Genomic DNA, 26,840 nt, shown 5'->3' on the forward strand with positions numbered 1-26,840 from the left:
ATATATATATGCATATTGGATATATATGTATATTAATATGTATATTATGTATATTGGATATAAACATACATATACACATTACATATATATCCCTACATATACATATATATGTCTACACACATTCACATATACATACTTGGAAACATATCCAACATATATGGTTTATATGACTAAGTGAATAAAGTACAATAGACTATAAAATGGTATAAAACTATTTTTATAAAATGTTAATAAAAATGTACCTGTCTATTCATCTATAATTAAGAAAAAAAAAGTGTCTGGATATAAATACATACAAATATTGATGCTATTTATTCCCAAATGGTGGGATTAGAGATTATTTTTATTCTTTCTTCTTTGCTTTTTTGCATTCAATGAAATTTGTTGGCTTGAAATTTGTTTGAGCTTTATTCTCAGGGTAGGAAAAAGAGCCATTTAATTAAAAAATCTATAAATGAGTAAGTGGCACCAATATCTGTTCTCAAAAAGGAAGATACTATTTTAATGATTTCAGCTAATAAAAACTCAAGGATTTAGCAAATTAAGTTTGCAATCCATATTGCCTTAGATCGCATTGCCCAACATTTGGCATAGTTAGCTCCAGAATAAAGTATGGCTAACTGAGAAACTAGTTTTCTAAAAAAAGAAAATAAAAACAGTTTAGCTCCACTGTTCCCAAACTTGCCACTTTCCATGGAAGCAACCCAGGGCATTACAGTAAACTTATAAAAGTGCCATAATTATTTTAAAATTTCAAGGGAAATAAAGTATTAATAGACAAATATAAAATACTGTACAAACTATTAGCTGGTGGTAGTTCACAATCTCAACATTAAACTTTGTTTCATTCCTTTTGATGATGTCCTATCTTTGTGAAGCTGGGTTTTTAATGATTGATATGATAAAAAAGCAAGTATCAGTTGAGAATCAATTTGGAGCAGGAGATAAGGGTTACAGCATTCAATCTGATTCTAAGATTTTAGAGAAACTGTAGTGTCTAACAAGTACAAACATCTGCTTAGTAAGTGTGGTTATTTAAGAATGAAATTAAATATTTTTTCTTTTAATTTAATTTATGTGTGTTATTTTTTCAACTAGCTATCAAGTTGTTGGGACATAAATACTTAGAAAGTTATTTGAGCCTAACTATTTGGTAAATGGAATTGTTAAAGATCTCATTTGGCCTATTACTAAGACACTATGCGGAGGATGCATCATGAACCTAGAAAGATTGGAAATGTCTAGCCCATATCATAAACTAGTACACATCAACCTAGTAATAGGACATATTCAACTATAGGGTAGCCCCAGCAGCCTGGTTTCAAACTATGAGGGTTAGATCGAGTAATAATTACAACTGAACCTGATCATGTTTAATTCCTCCGAAATTCCATCACAAAATTGAGGCATTTTGAAGGATGACTTTCAAAAGGAAACAAGACTTGAATGAAACCCCACGTTGCAATGAACTTAAAACTGAGCTTTGTCCAATACTCTTTCAGCAAAGCAAACTCTTTTGACTTTCATTGTTATAATATAATCACTAATGTGGACCATACACATGAATTTCCAAACAGGGCTCATTAAATATAAAGTTTGAATGTTTCTGTGACTCTTAAGACTGCCAACTGCTCAATGGTGACAATGGAGAAGGATTAGTTAAAATGAATGTTTCTTAAAACAAATCACTGAGTATTTTGGACAGCTGAAGGCATCTTCCACAGATTTCTGGATTTATCAGAAACTAAAAGAATAATTTTTACAGATGAAAAATATAAACTTCATGTTGTTTTCCAAGGAAAAAACAGGTATTTTAGGATATACCATGTTAATCCATGGTTCATTTAAAAGAATAAAAAATAAAAGTTCTTACAGGGGAGTTGATAAAATACATAATTTAATTTAGCAAAACCTATTAAACTTATTACAGGCTTTTTTGTATACATTGAGAATCCCAGTTGCAACCTTTAAGATCCTTTTAAATTGGAAGATAATGACTAGATAGGCACCTTACTATAGTCTCTCAGATAATTCACCTGAGTGAAAGGAAGAGATTTTTAGGTCAACCTATTTGATATACATACTAAAAGATCTATATACCCAAGATTCACAAAGATAAGTTAAGTTGCCCCAAACCACCCACCCACCCATCCATCCATCTATTCATTCATCCATCCATCCATCCATCGTTCAATATTTAGACTCTACTCTGTACCAGACATTGAGTTATTCATGGAAGAGAAGGTCCTCCTGTCACTAACCTTGCAGTCAAGTGCATGGTTTTCCTGGGTCATGTTAGAGTATTCTAGGTTACTGGATTTTAAAAATCTTTATCTCCAGACCCCACTCTAGGATTAACTAAATAAGAATTTGTAGAGTACCACCCAGGCATCAGTATTGTTTTGTTGAAGATATGAAATCATTCCAATGAGCATTCAAGGTTGAGAACCTCTCAAGTGGCAAGACAGATACTGACCCAGTGATTACAAACGCCCAGAGTGCTGTGTGTTAACTACTGACAAGTGTGAAGTCTCCTGCCCAGCTCAAGGATGTTTCCACTTTATGTTGTTCCTCTCTTGAGGTAGCTAAGCATTATCATTTATGAAAATATTGACTAAAAGGTTTGTATGTAAGGTATGACACTGATCCTCAACAAAGTGGAATAGGTTATTCTTGAAAGCCTAATTACTTTGCAAGGCTCTAAGTAAATAAATAAATCATAGGATTATAGGTACAGTGAATATAAGCAGGGATTGTGAGGTGCCTGGGTGGCTCAGTGGGTTAAGCAACTATCATTAGATTTTGGTTCAGGTCACGATCTTACGGTTTGTGAATTCAAGTCCCACACTGGGCTCTACAATGACAGTGTGGAGCCTGCTTGGGATTCTCTTTCTCCCTCTTTCTCTCTATCTCTGCCCCTCCCCTGCTTGCTCTCTATCTCAAAATAAATAAACTTAAAAAAAAACAAAAAACAGGGATTGTGACCTGTAAAAGAAATCTTTCATGAAAGTGGAAATATTATAGGTCGTTCACATCATAAAAATTCTGATTAAAATTGTTAAGACCCATCATTGTGTTTTTCCAAATATATAGTATAAGCTTTTTCTTTTCAGGGGATAGTGCTCACACCAATAAATTTGGGAAATACAAGGATGCCCCAGGGTGATATTCATTGTTATTACTATTTTTTAATTTTTTTTTAACGTTTATGTATTATTAAGAGACAGAGAGACACAGAGTGTGAGCAGGGGAGGGGTAGAGAGAGGGGGAGACACAGAATCTGAGGTAGGTTCCAGGCTCTGAGCTGTCAGTACAGAGTCCAACGCGGGGCTTAAACTCACAAACTGTGAGATCATGACCTGAGCCGAAGTCGGTTGCCTAACGAACTGAGCCACCCAGGTGCCCCTGTTACTATTTTTTTTCTAAAGTAAACTCTGTGCCCAATGTGGGGCTCAAACTTATGACTCAGAGATGAAGAGTCACATGCTCTATGGACTAAGCAAGCCAGGTGCCCTGATGCTAATTATTATTAATTTTGCTTTATTTTATGGTAAATATGAAAATAAGTTTAACTTCTTACTCAAAGAAATATAAAGCAAATAAGGCATAGGCCCACAAAAATGTCATAAATACTACCTATGACTCTAAAATTACATAGCCCAATGATTGTGTCTTGTCTTTAGAAGTTCTAAGACTTCAGAAATCTGAATGCAATTATATTTTTAAATTCTCTCAAGTCATAAATACATCAATCTTCAAACAGTAGCTTTTAAAGTGAAATGCCAAAACTCCTGCTCAAGACAAAGAGGGTGCAATGAGTTTTTAAAACGATATCTTGCAAGCTATTTTTTTGTCATTTTAAATATCTGCAACATCCAGATTACAATATAGCTTCACAGAAATTTTATCTCCTTGTTTGACCAAATAGCAAACAACTTATGCATTTCAAAGAGTAAGAGTTTCTTACAGTCTTTAAAAAAAAATTTGTCCTATCATATAAATTCATATTGAAAATTCTTCTGATACAGCTTTGCATCTATCAACTCCTCATTCACAATAAATTCGATATAAGATATATTGTAAACAGCTAAAAGCAGCCAAATAGAATCTAATGATATCATGTAGAAAATGAAACGCCAACTGGAGCCAGAGCAGTGTCCTACTTCATATTGCTGAATTCATACTGTAAACTGGAGCCATGTGAATGTGGCAGTTCCCACCATGATTTAACTCACGTCCAGAAGGAAATGGGCTCTCGCTTATAAATGGTGCCAACAGACCTACCCAGGAAATTCTGAAGCTGCCTCTAATAGAAACAGAAATCCACTCTAACTTTAATCCAGAGGAAACTGGTCTTTTAAACATATCAGTCTAGGGGCACCTGGGTGGTTCAGTCAGTTAAACATCTGACTCTTGATTTTAGCCCAAGTCATGATCTCACAGTTCGTGGGTTCAAGCCCCACATTGGGTTCTGCGCTGACAGTGTGGAGCCTGCTTGGGATTCTGCTTCCCTTTATCTCTGCCCCTCCTCTGTTCGCTCTCTTTGTTTCTCTCAAAATAAATAAACAAAATAGGGGCGCCTGGGTGGCCCAGTCGGTTGGGCATCTGACTTCGGCTCAGGTCGTGATCTCGCAGTCCATGAGTTCGAGCCCCGCGTCGGGCTCTGTGCTGACAGCTCGGAGCCTGGGGCCTGTCTCGGATTCTGTGTCTCCCTCTCTCTCTGACCCTCCCCGCTTCATGCTCTGTCTCTCTCTGTCTCAAAAGTAAATAAATATTTAAAAAAATAATAAATAAATAAACAAAATAAACTTAAAATAAGTCATTAAAAAATAAAATAAACATATCACTCTTAGGCACTCACATCTATAATGCTACTTGCCTGTCTTGATATTTCATCTATTGTTTCTCTCATCGCTCCAGGATTCATTACCAATCTCAGATCCCAAACGTACCTCTCTGTGTCTATGTGTATGAGCATGCGTTGTTCCGAAAAGTTATCCTTTCCAAAATAACATGTGACCCCTACAGTAAACTGCTGAGCATTTCTGCATTCTCTGCCAAAAGGTATTATACACCAGCAGAAACATACATCTATTTTCACTTCTGAAGTAACAAAAGGTTTCTTTAGGAGAGCAAGTGAGGATGGGTCTGTGGAATTACATATGGAGCCTTTCTCCCTCTACAGATGCAGTGAGATCCCTAGAGATCTCTGTGTACTTCTCTGGAACTCGGTTCTGCATGCTGATCAGCAGGCCCCACAAGGATTCCCGGTGAAGAATCGAAACCCCAGGCTAAGAAAGATTTGTTTTGTGTAGTTTCAGCACGTAAAACTCACACTGTACTCCTTGGGAAACGTGGCCTGCATAAAGGCATGTGTATATGTGCATGAAGAGGAAACATCTATCAGCAGAGCTTTAATTTATTGCCACAAGCATGGGTACCATCATGCCACACAAATGTGCAAGAAAACCTTTACTGGTCAGATGAATTTGGCCTGACAGAGAGTGATAAATATGAACTGAGAGATTATGTGATAGAAAGCAGATTTGCAGGAAATTGCAATCATGTTTATAGTGTTTAGTTGGATGTTTAATCACTTCTAGCATCTGTAAAGAGCGATTGATCTAATGATAGATTATGGAATTATCTCTGAAAGAAAGCAATGAATCATAAACCCCTCATCCATACAATTGTCAAAGTGTTGTAACTGTCATACATCTGTCACAAAGACATTTGTTTCTGGATGTCATAAACTAAATATGTTTCAAAGTGGTCAAATGACACTATAGACACTATAGACACTATGGAAACAAATCATTGGAGATCACAGCTGTTTTCCTAGCTCCAACCAGCGTTCATGTCTCAATTATTTTTCTCCCTGTCCTTTGAAAGACACAGGTCCCCAATTCTTTAGACCAGACCCAATTCACATTTTGAACAGCCACTACACATGAGATATTTTTACACATATGCACTTGGTCTACACCACTCACTTACCAGATTTGGTTCTTCTGCAGCTACAGAAACTGTCTGTGAGAAAGCTGAATAAGTGCCTTGTGGCCATCCAGCTGGCAGCAAGGATCAGATCCCAGGTCTGTTGGTTTTACCATAAAGTTGGTGCTTTTAACCACTGCACTATGCAGGTGTTTTTTCCCCGGAAAACAATGTTAGGCTAGATACAAACTTCCACAATCAAAACAAAATCCTAGAGTTACAAGGAAATGTAGAAATCAGATAATCAAAGTCCTAACACTTGAGTTATCCTGAACCACATTTCTAAGTGATAATCACCCAGTGTCTGCCTGAATAAGGTCGATAACAATACTGCCCATAATGCAATAGTGGTCACTACCACACTGTTAGATAGGATATCTTTGGAGGGACATACTATGTCCACTTATTAGAAAAAATTGACGTTTCCAAAAATAACAAAAAAACCCTCAATATTTCCAAACTTTACTACTTTCAAATTTATCCCACTAACACACTATATTAGTAATCACTATGCTTAATGTATTTTGGAGATTATCAAACCAATTCTACAATTGATTTAGAAATACAAAGTAATGTGAATAATTTAGGACCATGGTGGATTAAATTAAAAAAAAAAATAGCTGGGACATTTCCTTGAACAGATTTTAAACCACCACATTTTGGTCTATGTAAAAAAAAAAATCCCCTCAAATCCAGACCATATCTAATGCCAGAGACCACTTGAATTATTAGAAAGCTCATCCTTCTACTGAGCTGAAATGTTTCCCCTAGCAGCTTTTACTATTAGATCCTATTTCTAACCTGTGGAGGAACACTGGATAAGTTTACTTCTTCCACTGAGTGATGACATATGTCTTGGAACAAATATAGAAATGGGGGTAAAAACTGCTCCAAGAATTTTAAATGTGCTATATACTAACTTGAAGGTAAATTGTGTTTATTTAAATAGACATAGCTAGGCTCCCATGCAATCAATGTCCCTAAATGAATATACTAATGCATTCCAGAGCAGAATATATGATTTGTTGCCATTTATTCCAGAAACAGAGATCTTGGTGAACACTCGGGATGATGAGTAGTTAAAACAGATGAAGTACTTTAAACCTTCTAATAATGTATGGATCTTTCAAGTTTGCAAAGTGAGTTGTGCTTACTTATCCTTCAGGTTTTAAATTAACCATCTGTAAAATGGGAACAACCAGAAAATACAGTCTTCTACTGGGTAAGCTTCTAGACACTCTTCAGCTACTGAAGTAAAGCAAACAAATAAAAATTATTATTTTACTTGAGAGACAGACACTTCTTGGTCTTTTCAAGAAAATAATTCCATTATATGGCATAAGATTAAATTAATTTAGAAGTAGAGCAAATATTCAGGGTTAGAAACAGTATATATAACATGTATATAAGACATGTTGGGTTTTCATATGACAAATACTCCAAAACAGAATCTTAAATTTGCTGTGTTTCAAAAGTCAGAAATCTCTTTGAGTGGAAACAATTAATATAACCAAGAATTGGGTTACAGATAGTCATATAGCAACATTTTCACTTTAGATAATGCTTTTTTACTCTGAGCAAATGAACTGCAGAAATGTAGTAAATGATATGTCAAACAATAATGAGGTATCATTTTTTCTTGCATTATACAGCATCACTTACAGACAGGTTCAGTGTTAATTACAATTTCATGTTAATGTTTTCAAAAAGACATCAAGTGGAAGAGTGGGGAACTCTCACAGAACAAGGATTCTACAAATTTTGTGTAAGAGTTTTCATTCTCTGTTCCCAGAACCTAGTAGGGAATTGATATATATCAGCAATATCAATTAAATAAATTAAATTAAGAAATTTAAAAAGTCTATATGCATTCTTTGGACACAAAAGGGTAGCTAATGAAAGTTTTAACATTTGTAGTGATTTTAATTAATGTTTTAAAATTTCAACTAATTTCATAAAAAAGATAGACTTAGAGTAATATATTTCTCTCTTCATCTAGACTATTAAAACAAACTATCAAAACCATTTTCCTTTTTTTTTTTTTTTTTTTTTTTTGGTGAAAAATAGCACAGTGTAGTAGCTATAACAATAAAAGTTACTGAGTTCTTACTTTGTGCCAAGGCTATTTTAATTGATTTGCATTAGTTAACTTAGTTGATTCCTATAACAGCCCTATGAAGAAGGTATAATTATTATCTCTAATTTTAGATGATAAAACTGAGGAGCACAAAGGTATTTTTCCAGGGTCACAACTGGGAAGTGGATTCTAATCCAGGAGGCCTGCTCCAGGGTCCACGTCAGCCACCAAGCAATATTTCCTGTCATACATAACAGTGTCTAGTTTGTAGCGGATGCTAAATCCTTAGTTTTCAACTGATGAGTCATAAACGGAAAGAACGGTTCACCAGATACTCTGCCCCAAATGTGATGAAATGTAACCAAGCCCTTTTCCATGGGTTTCAAGATGAGGGCCCTCTGTCAAAGAAGCTCAGAATTCAAATGTGCACTTTGCTATTCTTGCTCTGATGGTGAGAAAGATACAGTAGCTGGGCCCAAGACTCCTGGAGTAGGTATGTGGGCCAAAGGAAGAAAACGTAACCTGTCTGTGCTTCAGTTCCCTTATTTATGAAATGGGGAAGATGCTGATGCAGGTGGCGGGAAAGATGGTACCCATGCTGTAGGGCGGACGTGAAAACTATATGGCCGGTGTCAGAGTCTTAGCTGCTATGGTCATTATAATAGCTCAGTTTCTTTACTGACTCCCTTCTTAGCACACTTGAGGTGAGGAAATCTTTTTATTCATTCCAGAAAGAAGTTATTTGGGCTGATTTGCCTGTCTTGTAAAGGTTGAATCCAATCCAACCACTGCAAAAGGGGAATCTGTGTGTCTGTTCACTCTCATTAGCTGTTGTCAAGGCTTGCTAATTCCAGATTGTTCCGAGACACCAGGGAGAGTGAGGAGGATCACAGAATGCAAATTTTCATGTGTTAGATGCCCTTGAAAATCAGCAGTTCTGTTGCCTATTTCCTCTACCTAACCCAAAATTCTGCTTCCAAAAGCCATCAACTACAGGGAGGGAGGACATGTCCTACACCTCTCCCAGTTTGGGAAGGGGAGTGAGCAAACTGCTCTCAGCCATGCAATGTGGACAAGAACTGGGGAGAAGTGCCCCCCTCCCAGACTGCCAGAGTTCTGAGAGTCCACCCCAACTGCCTCACCCTTTCTTTCATCTGAACCCTCACAGGATGTGCACAGCAAACAGATTTGGGGTTAAGTTGCCCAGAGAATACTGTACTCTCTCCAAGCGATACCTCCTTCCATACAGCATAATTTCTGGATAAAATTAACATCAACCTTCTTAACTGCAAAATGCAAACAAACAAAACATGGATCCCAGAGTAACCCCCACCTCTCAGATACCCACACACCTGCCCTACCCCTGGCTCTGAAATTACAAAAATATATGAAATTATTTCTTTCCTAATTATATTCTGTGTAATCAGAAATACATTTTTTAGCATGATGCTTTTTTCATCTCAATCACTAGTATTTAGATGACAGGATGCAAATAGATTTATGGAGTGTGACACAAAATTAATATTTAAAAGAGCAAAGAATGAGCAGTTGCTCTTTTTCTTCAAGTCCCTTTAGAATCCACAGAGAAAAAAAAGGTACAATGCATACACATTGCAGATAGTTACAAAATGAAGATGTTGAAACATTGAGCCTTCGCAGCAGAAATTGACCAGGTAATGCACACTTGCATTTTGCCTAACTGCTTGACTTTGCAGGCACACTTCCCTCTTAGAATCAGTGTTCTGTATGGTGATGACCTTCCGAAACTAGTCTATTAGCTGAGGCAGTGAGATGTAGCTGCAAGTTCCATAGAGACCTAGGTGTGAGTCCTGCTTTTATCATTTGCCACTCATGTGAATTGAGGTTAATTAGTTAATTTCTCTGAGCTCCAGTAAGATCATCTATACAGCATCAACACTACAACTTCTCTCCTGAGGTTCCAGTAGACCAGAGATTATAGTTGGAGCCTCCTTAGCATATAATATGCACTTACAAAGTGATGGTCATTAGTGTAAACACTGAATAGTGCACACAATTTATTATTTTAACTGTACCTAGCTACTAGGTTAGAGCAACAGGGTTTTATTTGTTTTTGTTGTAATGGGAAAATATAAATTACAAGGCTCACTCTTAGATGGTAGAGCATTATTCCCTTAACCTGGCAGCCAGAGAAAGACTCTATGCTTCATCGTAGCCCCAGACTTTGGTTTCAAAGAGGTAGTTGGGGAATAGGAGAGTGAGTGGTACACCAAAGAAAGAGTAACTCCAGAAAGGTATTACCTTCCCTCACCAATGTGCTTTATAATTACAACGTTTGTACACACAAGCAGATTGCCCACCTCTTCCAGCTTTCTAGGATATTTTATCTACTTATTTCCAAATGAAACTGCTCCAGCACCCCTTTCTACATGATCTGAGAAGTCTAGTGCCTTCCATAAGATTCTTGAGGGCAACAGAGATGCACATATTCTCCTGCCCTTCCCGCTATATTCTTGATTCTCTCACACCATCTCACCCATGGATGCTGTTTGCAGGCTACTCTGCTGTGCTTCCAATGCCAGCCACAACCTCACCTCTTTCATTCCTAAGTATGATGTCCAAACACGAATCAGAATATATAGGGATCAGCTGGAGGGAAGCAGGGGAAGGATACAGGAGAGCACAAAGACAAACACATTTAACTATCAGACACTCTACTCTAAACTCCTTCCTACGGGCAAGGTGCTATGATAGTTTCTACGTTGTCTTAGCCTTCCCCTCTCTTCCCTTTCTATCCTATCCTATCCTATCCTATCCTGTTTTAAAAATGCTGGAGTCACCACCAAACTGTTTCATAGTCCCCTAATGAGTCATGACTTGTGGTTTAACACACTGTTCAAGATCCCATATATTTATTCCATCTGGAGGGGTTAGTTCACATCTATGGGGTCCTGATTTTCAAAACAAAAAACAAAACAAAACAAAACAAAACAGTTATCTGCCTGTAAAAAGTTATATTATCCTATCCTTAGATTGTGAAACAAGATAGTGATTTAATTACTTAATAGATTTTTTTCTTCCTGTTTCAGATATTATTTCATTTATTTTTATAGAAACTTTATGATCTAGGTAGACAGACTTTATAGATTTCTGTATCTTTTAAAGATGAATAAACTGAATCATAGACAGGTTGGGTGATTTTCTAAGGTCACACGGATGGTGACTGAGTCTGATTTGGAAGCCAGATTCATTTCCATCTCTTTCCTACTTGCTTATCAAGAATGGCAGAATGTTCAATCTGAATGTTCTAGATGAATAGTATTTATTAAAAAAGATACAGATCCCTGGCTCCACTCTGATCTATAGAATCAGAATCTCTTGAGTTGGACACAGGAATATGCACTTTTAAAAAGGTCCCACAGGGAACTGGTATAGACCGAACTAACTGAATCATTTTCCTAAGTGCCCTATATGAGGGGCAGGGGGGAGGAGTGGGGAGGAGGAGGGGGGAGAAGGGGGGTAAGGAAGGGGAAAAGAGACAGGGGAAGGGACACATGAAGGGACAGGGCAAGGGAGGAGAGAAGGGAAGGGAAAGCAAGGGGAGGGGAGGCAAGAAGGGAGAGGGGAGGGGGAAAGTAAGGGAGGAAGCGAAGGAAAAGAGAGGGAAGAGGAGAGGAATGAAAGAGAGAAACCAGAACTTCTGGACGCTTGAGTAATTGTTTCATTGTTTTGTTTCAAAAGGATTTGAGGAATATAAAAGTCAAATACCAATGAATATTGTGCAATTATAGGTAAAGCAAGAACAAAGACTGAGTAACGGAAGAACTAAGCCTTCAAGAAAAGTCACTTGGCTTTGACTTGGACTGTAATTCTTCTAACAGCTAAAATCAATTAAAACAGTGTTTTGAAAAGTTTTTAAATCTGATGGTATTAATTTGGTTCTAATTCTCCCAGCATCTGAACAAAAGAAGAGATGTCTGTTGCATTTTTATTTTCTAAGTCAGAACTCAAGGGAACTGCTTATACATATGGTCAAAGTGCAGAGAAACTGTGAGTTTGGAAACCACTTATGCATCTCTTCACCAACCCAGCATAATCACAGAATTGTGGTAACAATACCAAAGGAGTACCTACTGCACATCAAGCATGGTAAACGGATTATCCTATTTAATATTCATGAAACTCTTAGGATGCATCCGCATGTTATGGGCAAGAAAACTCCAAGTTAGGGATTTTATGCAACTTTTCCAAAGACATACACAGTAAGTGGCAAAACAGGGCTTCGACTTGGGATAGTTCACCTCCAGAGCCCATGCCCAGCTGACTCTCAGGTAAATGAACAGTGAAATAACTGAGATAGGCAAGCACTGGTCCTACTGGGAGGGAGAACTAAATTAAGGCTGAGAAAATGGAGAGAAGGAACAGTATGTAAGAAAACCAGCAACCAGGCTGAATCGGTAATTGTTTACCAGGAAGCTGCAGAGGGTGGCTCCTCTGCTGGGATGTAATTCCATTTGAGCCAATGGAGGCCATATCTTATCTTTGGCTCCCAGTAATAAGCCTTCAGGTAATAGTCATGCTAACTAATAGAGGTTTGGGTTTCTTTAACAATAAAAGGAAACTCAGACAGTACCACCGACTAGAAAAGGTGAAACATAGGACTTTGTCATTATTTGACCTTTGATAGGCTCACAAATTAATCATTCCCACCAATCAGTGGGTTCACTGGCATTAGCCAGTCAGACAAGACTATCTGAACATCGTCACCTGAAAAAGAAATCCTTTATTTCAGACAAACTGTACATTAACAGAATTCCTACTATTGTCTTCATGATGAATTTCTGAGATTTCTACATTCATTAGATGTCTTTGGGGTTGACGATTAGTTTGGGGTACAGTTGAGCGGATTAGCACATTTAAATATTTATTATGTGATAATTAGCATGTACTTAAACTATACAAGGTAATTATTTAAATATAGATTGAAGGCTAGGGAATTTCCACAGCCTTTTTTTTGTAAGCTCAGCCTCCTCTCTTATAAATAATTTGGACTCTTAGATTTGCCTCACAAGCCTAAGACCTGAAAGTAAGTCAGACATTATAAGATGGGCTGTTTGAGTTTTATGGTGTAAACCGATAAGGTCCTCTGCAGATATTAATGCCTTATATACAAAATCAGTCTTATGTACAATGTTTTATACTATATACACTGGTATTTTTGTTAACTTTGAGTTATTAATTTAAGACAAATATATACAGTAATATATTCTCTGTGAAGCACTTAGCACACAAAGCTCAGCACTTAGTAAGTGCTAGAAATGTTTCTCTGTCTTCCTCCTTTCCAAACCTAGAACTTTTCTACTGCATAACTTATACCTGTCTCCCTGCTTCTCTTCTGGCCCATATTCATACTTTCTTCCCCACATTGCCTTTATCTCCAAAGAGGAGATGGTTTGTCAAAGAAAGATCAAAAGAGAAAATATTAATTGTAATTATACTCCTGAGGTACAAAAATGCAAAACATTTTCAGTGTTTGCTCTGTAGATAAAGATGGTTATGATCCCTGCTGGTCACATGAGTCAGCAGAACAAATATCACCCAATTCATTTCTATCTTAAAATAGTAGTAATCCTAAACTCCCTGAGAAACTGGAATAGAAAGTAAGCCACAATGTCGACTCCCTCTGAAGAGGATGCTTTGGGATCCTTTACATGATTAGACATTATGATCTATTCTGTGAAAGCCAAGGATGTTCTGTAAGTGACCGACTAGAAATAATTCTTCATTTTCTTTTGCGAGAGTTTGGTTTTGTTTCAGATGCCGTCTCTCTGTTCCAAGTACCATCTACTGCTGCCTGCTTTATTTTTTCCCTGTTGTTTTTGGTAAGATGAGCACCACAGTCAGATTGGCACCATGCTGCTAAAGCTGACAGCAAGCACTTTTGGTGGTCCTCTGAAAACAGCAGCACTTTGTTCTGTGTTTAATGCCTAAGATGTGGAATCTGCCGAGGCACCTGCCATTTTATACAACTCTCTAATCTTCCTCTTTATTAGCTGTCTGGCAACATTATCACACTGGCTGCTTGGTTTAAATCTTATTCACTCTTGTAATATAAAAAGACAAGAGAATGTCCCTGAAGATAGAAACTTAGTCTCTTGCACTGTAGACAGTTACTTTTTTTTTTCAATGTAATTTTCCTTGAAACAAAAATCCTTTTATATTTCCACAGGAAAAGAGAATATCTCTTTGCCTCCTAAGTAAATATTTTGCATAACAATTGTCCAGATGTGCAAGATGCCTACTGAAGCTTTCTCTAATGACTAATCCTTTAGATCAGTTGTTTAAAAAGGCTTACGCTTAGTATATATTCTGATTCATTTACTTATTTATTTCATTCATTCAGACAACATTTATTGGTTCTTGCTATGAATCACACACTATGCTAGGTTTTGTGAATACCAAAAAGAATAGCATTCTTTGGGGAAAACAAGTAGGGAAGATAAACTCACAAAGACATGAGCCACAACATGTCAAGTGTTATGATAGAAGTAATGGCCGAATGTCCTGGAAACAAAGAAGGATTTCTGTCTAGTTTCGAACAGGGGAGTATGAGGAGATTTCACAGAAGAGGTGGAGATATTTGAGTTCACCTAGTCAATATGTGCTAGAAAGGAAAGAAGAGGGAAGGACATTCTCAGTAGAGAAGATCTGAAGAGTTCAGCTGGAATAAGGGGAGCTTGGTAGGGAAGACCAGGAAAGGAGACTGGACATGCCACTTGGACCAGAATGTAAAAAATTAATTGGAACTAATTAGCTGGAATTCATTGCCTAGGTACTGCATGGCCAATAGAAACATGGCTCAAAGCTAAGAGCTGGAACTGGGCTGCAGAAGCAGTCACTATAATACAAGAACAGTCATTACCAGAAAGCAAATCGGCAACATCCTATGATGCAAGATCCTGGAGCCACACTTCTGTCCTAAAAAGGAGCTCCAACAGGCCTGGGTGAAAGTTTATCACAGAGGTGGCAGCTGAGGAGAAAAAGAGCAGCTGATGGGGCCTGGGAGAAAGCCAAGCTAGGGAGGAGAGAGAGAAAAGGAGGGCAAAGGAAGTTTCTCCATCTGTTTGGGGGTTTAACCTTACCCTTCAGAGTTAAAGAATAAGAATGAGAGCTGGAGGTACAAAGTTCCGCCTGCCACGGGCCCCTTTTGTTTCTCCCCTCCTCTTCTTCCCACAGAGAATATACCTAGTTTGAGGCTAGCCCAGAGACCTAAGAGGCAGAGGAAAGGAAGGGTGTTCCTGGGCGGAGGATATATACAGGTCTGACTGTGTGTGCCTAGGGGTCCAGAGTAAAAAGCAAGCCCTTACCGTTTATGGGGTCTCTGAACTTTTCACAATGTTAAATCTGGGGTCAAATTTGGCTCTGATTGCTGTGACTCTACATTTTTCTTACTTCTTTAAGCAGTCAAAGCCTGTTGTTTTCTCTTGCAATCCCTGCGGCTACTATACTAACTACAGCTTGCTTCCCTAGTGGTCTTTGCATTTCTGGAGCAGCAACAGGGCACAGCATCATCTAGTTTATATGAAAGAAGAACCCGAAACATAAACTGGTTGGCCTCCCGGTGCTAGTGTTTCCTCATATTTCACCCATTATATGATCATCTGGCTGTTTGAAAGAGTACTTGGGAGGAACTCACAAGTTACCTGTGCCCCGGGATAGCCATGTTTTACAGTAATGTTCCTCCTTATATTGAGCTGGATATGTTTCCTTCTGCTTTCTGGTTTCTCATATTATCACGTGGAACCATAGGCTTAATCACATCTCTCTTCCACATCAGACTCCTTTTGAGATTTGAAAATAGCTAACACATTTTGCAGCTTCTTCAAGGGGGAAATGAAATGAACGTTGGAGGACTCACTCATCAGATATTAAGCTGGGATCATTCACCTTAATTAGCTCCTTTAATGGGGAAAATTAAAATGAAACCCAATATTTAAGCAAACAAACCAGAAAAAAAAAAAACAATAAAGGAGGAAATGATTTCCCCAAGGTAAGTGGCAAGGTCAAGATTTAGAGCTAGAATAAATCACAAATTATTTCTATTTAAAACTATATTTACATATAGCTTTTAGTTTTATCAAGGTAATATAGCTTCAGAGTTTAAAAAGCCAGGTATCGCAATACTATACTAATAACATACTAATAATCATCACCTGCCTCATCAGCTGATTCAATTAGAAGTGAGTCCATTGCTCAGTCCACTATGTATGGTGCCTCTGTCCAACTAATAGTGTTATTTGCATCCATCCCCATCTTTATTGCTGGACATATATATACATGTACATGTGCTGTATTTGTATTATGTATTCATATACAGAGTATATATGGCTAGGACAAAATTTGCTAACATTCGAATACATTTAGCATTTCTATAATCTGCCAATTCCCAAGATTAAAATTCTGAATGTCTTTTTGACTTATTAGGCTTATTTATTTGGTATGTTAAGTTACTTTGAAAGCACTGTCAAACCAATAATGAGAAGTCTTAGGTTGCTTTAGCTTTTTAATTTCTCTCATTAGAAAACCTGGAGTATATGCCAAGATAAAATCAGAGAGGTGTGAGGGACAGAGGAAAGATTTTAGTCAGAGAGACTAGGGTTGAACTACATTATAAAATGTTGGGAAAAAAAGGAGAGAGAGATATATACGACAAAACCTGCAAGAACTAGTGCGTAAGGGGAATTTAATGGTTTGACATTTGATAAGATTTGAAACATTGCATTGTGAATACATTGATAAATGGGGAAAGGCAATTATGAAAATGGTTTCTGTGGTTTATAAATCTGATCACCTTAAGTCATCTTTGAAAGAGTCACATGAATACTGGAATTTCTCTTTAATTAATAATCATCATCTAATCTGTGTTTCTGTGAATGACACTTGATACAGAAGTGCAAGAAAATAGGTAATTAACAGCCTTCTGCATTTGTGGTGCTCAAATCTACAGACACCACTCCCAGGGTGAAAGTATTAAACAGCACTGACATGGAAATAAGAGCTACATCCTATTTTCAAATGCACAGGAAGGACAAAAGGAAATTAGATTCAGAATCTGTAATAAAAAGGAAATTAGTTTTTTTTATTTGTAGCCTTTCATCTATGTTTTTTAAAAAAATAAGTCCATTAATATTTAGCCTCCGAACCCTTCTTGCTATCTGCTAAAGAGATAAACATACATTCATATTTTCAATTGGTCTTCTTTTCTCACTGGCACTTCTAATGGTTTAGGTTGCAAATCATTAAACCCAAGTCATCCCAGCTAAATGAAATGTTTAAATGTACTTTTTAACCACCCTCTCATATTCTAATATATATACATATATATTTACACATATATACACATATATACATATACATATATACGTATGTATACATATATACATGTATACATGTATACATATATACATATATATACACACACACACACGCACACACACACACAAGCACATACTATGGCAATGAGTTGATTTTGATCTATTTACTTTTCTCCATTCCTGTAGCAAAGTTGGCAAAAACAAAACAAAAGAGAATTCAACTTAAACCCAATAATATTTGCTGGCTTTCTAGTAACCTTCAGTGATTTAGATTTTTTTTTTTTCTGGGTCTTCTACAAATGTCAGTGGAATTCACAGAGCTGAAAGAGAGGTAGGGGTTCTTGACAAGGTTTAGAGTCAAAATAAACTGCACAATATTTACTTAGAATCCTACAAATATGGTAAAACGCAAAGAAATAGCCATGAGCTCTCAGCTTATGGAATTCATGATATAGTCAGGGAAGTGAGATGGTCTGAGAAGCGCCTAACAGTGGAAGAGATGAATAATAATTTTAGTCAAAAGGATGGTATTCAAATGCAGAGTTTCAGAAATAGTTTCCATTCCAAACAAAAGATCTTCCTATCTTCTTTACCAAGAAGTCTGGGATGGCCCCTGGTAAAGAAGGAGTTAAGCAATGTGATTGTGGTCCCTATTTCATCACTAGTGAACTCAGTAACTTAAAAGAGTTGCTTAACTTCTGTGGGCCTGACTTTCATTATCTCAAGGGAAAATAGATTAAAATGAGTAATAGTTGAAGTATTTTTTAGACCTAAAAATCTGTAACTGTGACTTCTTTTCATGAAAAGGGCATGAGTATACCTCCAGTGGCTAATGCAAACCATAAGAAAAGTCTACATACAGCAGATGTAAGTGACAGAGAGTCTAGGGGATACTGTAGGGATAGATTGGGTGTCTGAGGCAGGTTCAGAAATGAGGCACTTCCATCAAATATCTAAGTATTTCCTGGAGGTGGTTCTGGAGTCATCAATATATATTTTTTCTTTTTATTTCTCCTTAACAACTGTACTTTCACAAGATTGGAGATCATGAAGTTTTACCATTTATCCATGGAATCCAGTGTAGGCACCATAATCTCATTTCAACTGGTAATGTTTCAGACCCTTACAGATGAGAAACCTTGTCACTGCAGAGCTACAATCCCCTTTCATCCAAGTGTGTTTATGCGATTTGGAATCTTGCTATCTCAGAGGCCAGATTAAGAACTTTTAGTAGTATCCTGCATTGCTGGGACTATGATATTCCTGGCATTTTTTATGAGACTGAATTAGAAATGTCATTTTCTCCAATGGATCAGAATTATTTCCCTATAGAAAGTCTAAGTTTAACATGTATATATACTTGACAGAATATGTGTCAAAATGAACCTTGGGGCTTGGATGTGAAGATGGCAAATTTCTCTTCCTTATGTCATCAATCTAGTGGACTTTGGAGTGTCTGTTGCCTCTCTAAGGGAGACTGAACAAAGTGGAATCATTTCACTCAGACCTCTAGCTTTTGGGCTTACGATGAGCTCCAGCACTGAGAGGCTGCTGTTGGATGACCCTTGTATATTGGTGACTTGGCATAAGATCACTCGCCAGTCTAGTTGAGGGAAGGCTGACTTTCCTCATCTATTTTGATACACATGGACAATGCATACATACGGAACTACAGATGTCACCAAGAGATCCAGTTCCCTCCCTTTCTATTGTTCTTCTACTCTGCCCTTCAGATTTCTTAGCATTTTTACTGCTATGGATGAATGATTTCCAATCTGTCCTTAATGTTTTCTCTTTCCCACCAATCTGCAGTCTCTCCTCTGTCTACCAGGCCTCATCACTATGAATGAAGGGACTCTGCACACAAAGGCACAGACAATGCTTATTTCTGTAAAAGCAAGATTTGAAAGCTGGTACCAAACCTCTCCTTCAAAGCATTGACTCCTTCTTTACTACTATTGTTTCTCTTCTCCCCACAGCAACCACTCAAATTGCTTATTTCTCTCACCTTGGTGATATTTTTCAAAATCTTATATTTAGAAAAAAGTAGATGTGGTTTGCCACAAGATGTCACAGTTCGATGGGAAATCCCAGGTTATATTTTCACATGGAACAAAGTTTACCACATAATGAATACATCTCTGATGGTGAAACATTAAAGATCAAGTCCATGAGAGAAATTTAATTCAGAGAAGTAAAGATGCTGCCTACCTCTAATAATAATGTTTTACAATAACGATAATGAAACAAAGTAATAATGGTAGCTATCATTTACTGCATTCTTACAATATGGCAAAGTGATTTGTAGATAAATCATCTCATGTATTCCCTAAAAACCTTATGAGGTAAGGATTCCTATTTCTCACACTTTACAACAAGGGAAAGCAAGTATTAGAGATGTTAATAAGCTCACCCAACACACAAATAGTAGATGGGTAAACAGGATTCAAACTTGGGCAAGTTGATTCTAGAGCCTAACATCTCAACCACTACTTACTGCCTCCCAATAAATATTATAATTAAAGAGATTGATGGCTGAAATAATTTAGACTATTTTAATCTAGATTAGTAAAATTAAATTAGGTTGGCACACAGACACTAGAGTCCCTCCCCAATTACGACAGTTAAGTTTCTGAAAATATCTCTGGTTACAGAATTTTCTACTGAGGATCTCAAGACCTTATTTTTTAAAAAATTAGATTGGAGAAATCAAAGACAATAAGGGAATAATTGAGAAAGCCTTTTTATAGTAAGTATACCAAAAATAAATAAATAATACATACCTACAATAAATAAATAAATAAATAAATAAATAAATAAATAAAATTTTGAAATTTTAAACATAAAGCATACTAATGTTCATTAAAATGGAACAATAAAACAGCCCTCCAAATTAAAACAATATTTATTCATTTTAATGTTAGGACTATTGTACTTTCAAATTTCCACTTACTAACCCTTTGTCAACAGAAAATTTTCAGTCTCTGCTTCCCATGAAGTTTGCTTCAATCTACTTCTGATGTTCTTACAAAGAGCCATTTCATGTGCATCTGGAATGCTTTGTTCTTTTTAAAAATTTATAGTATAACACATCTATCTTGGTCAGAAAGTCTTAAAATTGCTAACAAGGTAAAAGGAAAGAACTGTATATTAGTATTTTGAGGAAGGGTGACTGATTAAATTATAGACTACTGTATGTGGATATATTTCTCAGCTTTGTGATGGCAAACTACATATAATAATATATATCGCACAAGAGTGAAAGACATTACACGATGCATCATTATACACAGAAGACTCTTTTCCTTATTATCACACTGATTTCCTTTTTTACCCTAATTATTTGGGAGTAGACATATCTGAACACCTATTAGCTGAGCAATATCATGGAAACATTGCTCCTTTATCAAATACAGCAAGCTAACTTGAAGACCTGTGATAACAGGTAAAAGTTTGCTGCCAGAGATGGAGAGAAGGGTTGGAAGTGGGTGTAGGGTTGGGAATATGGTGAAGGTAAGACAACAAAATATTCACAGTAGAAGATCTGATGGCAGGGCTTATATACAATACATAAGTACAAAGCATTTACTGAAAAAAAAAAAAAACGGTAAATGGATTAATGGATTAATGGGTGAATGGATAAATGAATGGATGAGGTAGAAAAATATTGAATATTTCCAACTTTACAATTTTGACAAGGATTTAATCAGGTATTATATTTGATTGTTATCTTGCATTCTGTTACAATCTCTGTTGTACTTTTCCATCCACGAATGAGAAAAATAAAAACATAATGTCCTCTAATCACTATTTGTGAGAAGCTAAGGACGTATTTTGCTTTGCTTCTTTTATACTGTTTCATATTAACAAGAGGTTTTAAAACATCATGAAAAGTACCAACCTTGAAAGCTGCATTTTGTTTTTCTCATCTCACCTAAAAAAATAAAAAAGACAAGAAAAAAATAGCAAAATTTAAGTGAAAGCCAATTAAGGCAACACAGCAGTAAAAAGAGCATTTAAAAAAAAAAAACTTTTACCCATTTTCCCTTGACAAAGGAGACACATTTAACTGTGAAGAGAGAAACACTCTGATAAAACTTTTTTCTCCCTAAATAGTTTTTTAAAAATATATTTTGTACTTTTTGTACTTTGTGATAGTTTGCTTTTTAAAATTTTGGAAGGCATAGCAATTATGAGTGACAATGAGTAAAAATACAGAGGGGTGTTTAATAGAAATGATAAAACTAAATTGCATGTAAGGAGAAAATATATAGGCAGCAATTAATCAACCTATGGAAATTTGCCATCATGATAAGATTTGTCGATAAATTCAGACAAGAGTATCTTAAGAGGCTATTACAATTTATTCTCAGATTCTGTATTTCTATTCTTGAATGCTTATTAGAATATAGGCTTTTGCTTCTTCTCCCTCTTTGCTCCCCCAATAATCTGTTCTCCCTTATGGACCAAGTGATTATTGTGTTGTTTATAATAACTGTTCTACATTCCTTATGGAAATTGTAATTATGATGCTGAATATTCAAACTGCAAGCCACTTTTCTCAGGGAAATTGTAATTATGATAATGCAGTATTTACCCAACCAATGTTTTCTAGTCATTGTTCTCTTTGAGGAATGAGGAGGTGAGAGAAAAAGCACTGAAATAAAACATCCTGTTGGGATCTCAGATATGTATTCTGGAAAAGCATCATCATCATAACAACAACAACAACAATAGCTAATAATTGCTATATTGCAGGTGTGGCACAATCAGGTTGACATGTGTAGGAACAGGTGTGTATTTCACGCAGGTGTACGTGAATTACACGTTTCTCATTTAACCTTCACACCAAGCCCATGAGGTAAATAATATTACTATCCCAATTTTATGAGGCTCAGAAATATTGAGTAATTTACCTAATATCACACAGTAGTAAATATTAGAGTAAGGTTTAAACTCAGGTCTGTTGGACTTGAAAAATCTATGAGCTCATTGTCAAAAGCCTCCCTTTCGTTCACTGGTATCAGTGCACATTGGTGAATTGATTCGCTCGCAGTCTCTCTTTTCCAAAACCAGTGTTTCTTAGTCTGTGTGTGGCATAGTCAGCTCCATGGCAGATAGACACTGGCTATAACCCTTACTCCCCAAATATGGAATTTATTACCCTTACCCTGAGAATGGGAATAAACTTCTGTGCAGAGTGAAATTCAACGCCATCTTTTTGAAGGGCAATTTGGCATTATTCAGTAAGATTAAAATTTTTCATGCGCTCTGATCCACAGTTGCACCTCTAGAATTTATGTTAGAGGTATCTAAGTACTCATTACAACATTGTTTTAAATAGTGTAAACCTACAGAAGCAGCCTGAATGTCTCCCAAATACTTCGTGCTACAATAGAATACAATAGCATATTAAAGTTATTAAAAAGACGGGTTCATGCTATGTGTCCTGGAAAAATGCCCAGAAAACACTGTTAGGTTAAAACAGTAAGTTGTGAAAACAGTATATATAATTTGATTCTGCTTTTGTTAAAATATAGATGTTTATTTATGTATATGTACCATCTGATTTTGCATGGAAGAAAAACTAGGGGAATAGATACTGAATACTTACAGTATCTTTTAGTAATAAGTTGAAAGGGGAACTTCCCCCCATGATTGAGTTCTCAGTGCTTGAAATGTTTATAGTGAACATGCATTTTTTTTGATAAGCAGAAAAGAAATTTTTAAAAATAGAAAAAGACAGAATCAAGGACATCCAAAAATAAACACAAATATTATAGTATTTCAAAAAGAAATCCAGCAAAACAAATAAAGGTAAATCCAATGTCAATCAGTGAAAATTATTAATAAGTGAGCCCCTAGATAGGATGGGAACTGGGTCTCTCCTTAACTCCTCTCATCTGCTTGCCTTACCTCTACTTTGCAAGATCTATACAACCAGGGCCCCAGCAAGGATGGAGACCCTATCCTTTACTCTCTAGGAAATCAGCAGTAATTGTTTAGGATTTTTTCAATATTAATAAACAGTGCTTGAGTACCTATCATATACAAGAACTTTACAGACGTGCTTTTAAATCCTGTAATTGCAAGACAGGTATTTTTACTTTCGGTTTTATACATGAGGAAAATTAGGATCACTGAAATAATTTATTTACCCAAAGAGTCCAAGTTATCCTTCGTTCTCTCTCTCAGATCTCTTTTTTCGTTTTTTAACCTGGCAAATTTACCAGGCTTGATCAAAAAAGAAACTAAGATTAAAAAGAAACTCAGAAACTAAAACAAAACAGGAAATAAAAGACAAGAACAAAAATATATAAACTAATGGTTTCTTTTTTAGCAGACTACATTCTAGCCACCTGATAACTGTTTTACGTAGCTTGAAGATTTCCAATATCTGTTCTTGGTTCTTCTCTCAGCTTTACTCTCTAATACCCTTCCCAAAGAGTTCCACTGCCCTCTCTCATTTCTTTTCTAAGTCTTAGAATAACCTCTCCCTTGTTCTTTCAGTGGAACCCATTTATTTCATATATAGGCCACACAATGAATATTTCTGTTCTCCCACACATGGAAAGGTTAATGAGCTGTCCAGCCTGGTAACAATAGGGGTCAATTTCAAGCCTCAATTTCAGCACTAGCCCTCAGGGAGACCGACCAGCCACTTGACTGAAAGCTGATTATGACCCTGGACTTCTTCCACCTAAGAAGGAGCAGTGAATCATTTTCACTTAAACTGAAGCAAATTCCAAATATGTGTTTGCTTAATTGCTTGCAGGGCTTTGTTTAGCACCATAATCTGACAACCTATAGTGTTTGAGGCATCATTACATGATCCTCCATAATATCACCCAGTGGAAATACTTTCGACATCAGCAGTGGGCACATGTTCATGGCATCTACTCATCTCAACACATATGGCATGACACAGAAGCTCTGGCCTGATAGTCCCATGCAACACCCTTTTGACAGTATGGCTGAAACACCCGTGTGAAGATGGTATCCGACAATGATGGGGTGTCACCAGAAGAATACGATAAATATTCCAAATCAAGACCTTTATTTAGTACTTCATTCTCAGTAGACAGAATGTATACATGGGTCTAGGAACCAAGGAGAGGAGGTGGAATTGGTTGAACTTAGCATCACTCCCAGTGGCATAAGTGGGGAATTGGTGGCTCCTGTTTCCACAAATTTAGGGTCTGGATCTAGAGATCCCAATTTTCAGAAGTAGAATGCTTCCGTGAGGGGACACAGTAGGAGTCCTATTAAACTTTAAAATGTATTTTGATCCAATCACTTTGAGCATCCTATGTCAGCTGTCTGGCAATAAGAAGAGCCACCATATTGGCAGGATAACTGATTGATCATCGTGAGGAAGTAGAGCTGCTGTTCTACAACAAGGGAAGGGAAGAGCTTCTGGTAACCAGGTAGTTCATAGAGCATTTTCTTTAGTATTTTCCTGCCTATTTTTGATAATAAATGGACAAGTACAGCAGCCATGACCTATGCGAATGGTGAGGAGGTTCAGACCCCTCAGTAACGGTCTGTGCCAGCCCACAAGGTAAACTACATATATCAGTAGAGGTACTAGCCGAGGAAGAAGGGATTCTAGAATGGGTAGTAGAAGAGAGAAGACAATAGGAAGACAATATGTATCAGTTGTGGCCTTGAGACTAGCTGTGCTGATAGGGGCTGTAGTCCCCCATAATCTTTTTCTTGGAGGTTTTCTCAAGAAAGGTGACTGCTAAGGAATCCTGGAGGAGCTGTTCCCAGATAGAATAAACTTATTATATGAAGCAAAAAAAGCCAAGTATCACAAGGAGTAAACACAGTAGATGCTGCAGGACATTGCCCACATCTGCCTTTAGGAAATGGGAGTCATTTCCCCAGTTGCCTGAAGTGTTGGCCTCCAATGGCTCACAGCTGACTCCCTCTCTGGAGATTTCCCTCCCTCTACCAAAGGGAGCTGCCTTACCCAGATTATTTACCGTCCCACAGGCAGCTCACATCTAATGACTCACCAGTATAGGAGTACAAATGCCAAGCCCCCTTTTCTCTACTTGGGACAACTCCAACGATGTTGATCTCAAGTACACTACCCAGAAAACTTCCTGCATAAAATCTTCCATCACAGGGGCGCCTGGGTGGCTCAGGTGGTTAAACATCTGACTCTTGATTTCTGCTTAGGTCATGATCTCACAGTCTGTGGAATCGAGTCCCTCATCTGGCTCTGTGCTGACAGTGTGGAGTCTGCTTAGGATTCTCTCTCTCATTCTCTCTATGCCCTTCCCCTGCTTGTGAACACTCTCTCTCTCTCAAAATAAATAAACTTAAAAAAAAAAACAAAACAACACTTCCATCTCAGTGTCTCTCAGGAAAATTGACCTAAAGAAAGATTACAAAACTCAGAAGACTTGATACTGAGCACTGAACGTAGATATGACTGCCTCTTAAGCCCATAGCATATCCATTGTATCTTCCTGTTTCCCATAAAGAACAGTTTAATTTAATTTTAAACATATATTTGTTTAGGCAGTAAACACAGTCAATAATGATATGTTTAAGCCTATAAATCAGAAAGCATTCTTCAGTGTTACACACTATCTACAATTACGCTGCCACTGGAACATTAAACTAATGTATTTATACCTCTTGAAATCCAGACTGAGATAAATTAATAGACATCTATACACACACACATACTAATTTATATTATAGTAAAATATGTATGCACATGCCTTTGCATATATGTGTGTACATCTGTATCTATGTTATAAAACATATCTCAAGGCTAATTTCAAGGTTAATTTGGCCAAAATCCCCAGTTATGCTAGCCTATTTTCTTTTTTTTCTTTTTACTTTTGATGTTTATTTATATTTTTAGAGAGACAGAGAGAGACAGAGAGCGAGCAGGGGAGGTGCAGAGAAAGACAGAGACTGAATCTGTGATATCATGACCCGAGCCAAAGTCAGGCACCTAAACGATTGAGCCACCCAAGCGCCCCAATGCTAGTCTATTTTCAAAGAACAAAATGATAACTTTTGATCATGCCATTTTTCTAGGAAAAAAATCAAGACTTCTCGGTTGCAAAAAACTTAAAAGATTAGTTATGGAACAAAGGCTTACATTTGCTACCATAAATGTAAGGATTTTATCAAGCATGAAATGCAGTAAGAATGATTTACAGTCCCGTAAAATATTACCTCAGGCAGCCTTTACAATCAGAACACACAAGCTACCTAATTCTCTGCAGTTTTGAGAGAATGCAGTTAGGATTTTACAACCAGTGAACAGAGCAACTCAGTGGTCACCATGTCTCTGTAGTCTCTTTTCTGCAAATCATTGTACCTCTTCACTCTGTTCCTAAAGACATTTTGCATCACAAATTACTTGATCTCATCTACCAACTCTTAAG

General features: G+C 36.9%; 1 protein-coding gene across 20 annotated transcripts in view; it reads right to left on the reverse strand.

The window, feature by feature from the left end:
• The window catches only part of LINGO2 (leucine rich repeat and Ig domain containing 2), a 441,629-nt gene that overhangs the window by 367,303 nt on the left and 47,486 nt on the right, over positions 1–26,840 (reverse strand). For 11 of the 20 annotated variants that reach the window (XR_006196002.1, XR_006196003.1, XR_006196001.1 and 8 more), the window contains 3 exons: positions 21,326–21,358; positions 7,149–7,239; positions 5,998–6,205 (listed from right to left, as the gene is read on the reverse strand). The exons of 3 other annotated variants lie outside the window; for them this stretch is intronic. The gene's annotated coding sequence lies outside the window, so the exon portion shown is untranslated. Of the gene's footprint in view, positions 1–5,997; positions 6,206–7,148; positions 7,240–21,325; positions 21,359–26,840 lie in introns of those variants that run through there. 6 more of the 20 variants (XM_042913617.1, XM_042913607.1, XM_042913618.1 and 3 more) reach the window with 2 other exon arrangements.

Source organism: Panthera leo, chromosome D4 (genome assembly GCF_018350215.1).
Source record: "Panthera leo isolate Ple1 chromosome D4, P.leo_Ple1_pat1.1, whole genome shotgun sequence".
Taxonomy (NCBI): domain Eukaryota; kingdom Metazoa; phylum Chordata; class Mammalia; order Carnivora; family Felidae; genus Panthera; species Panthera leo.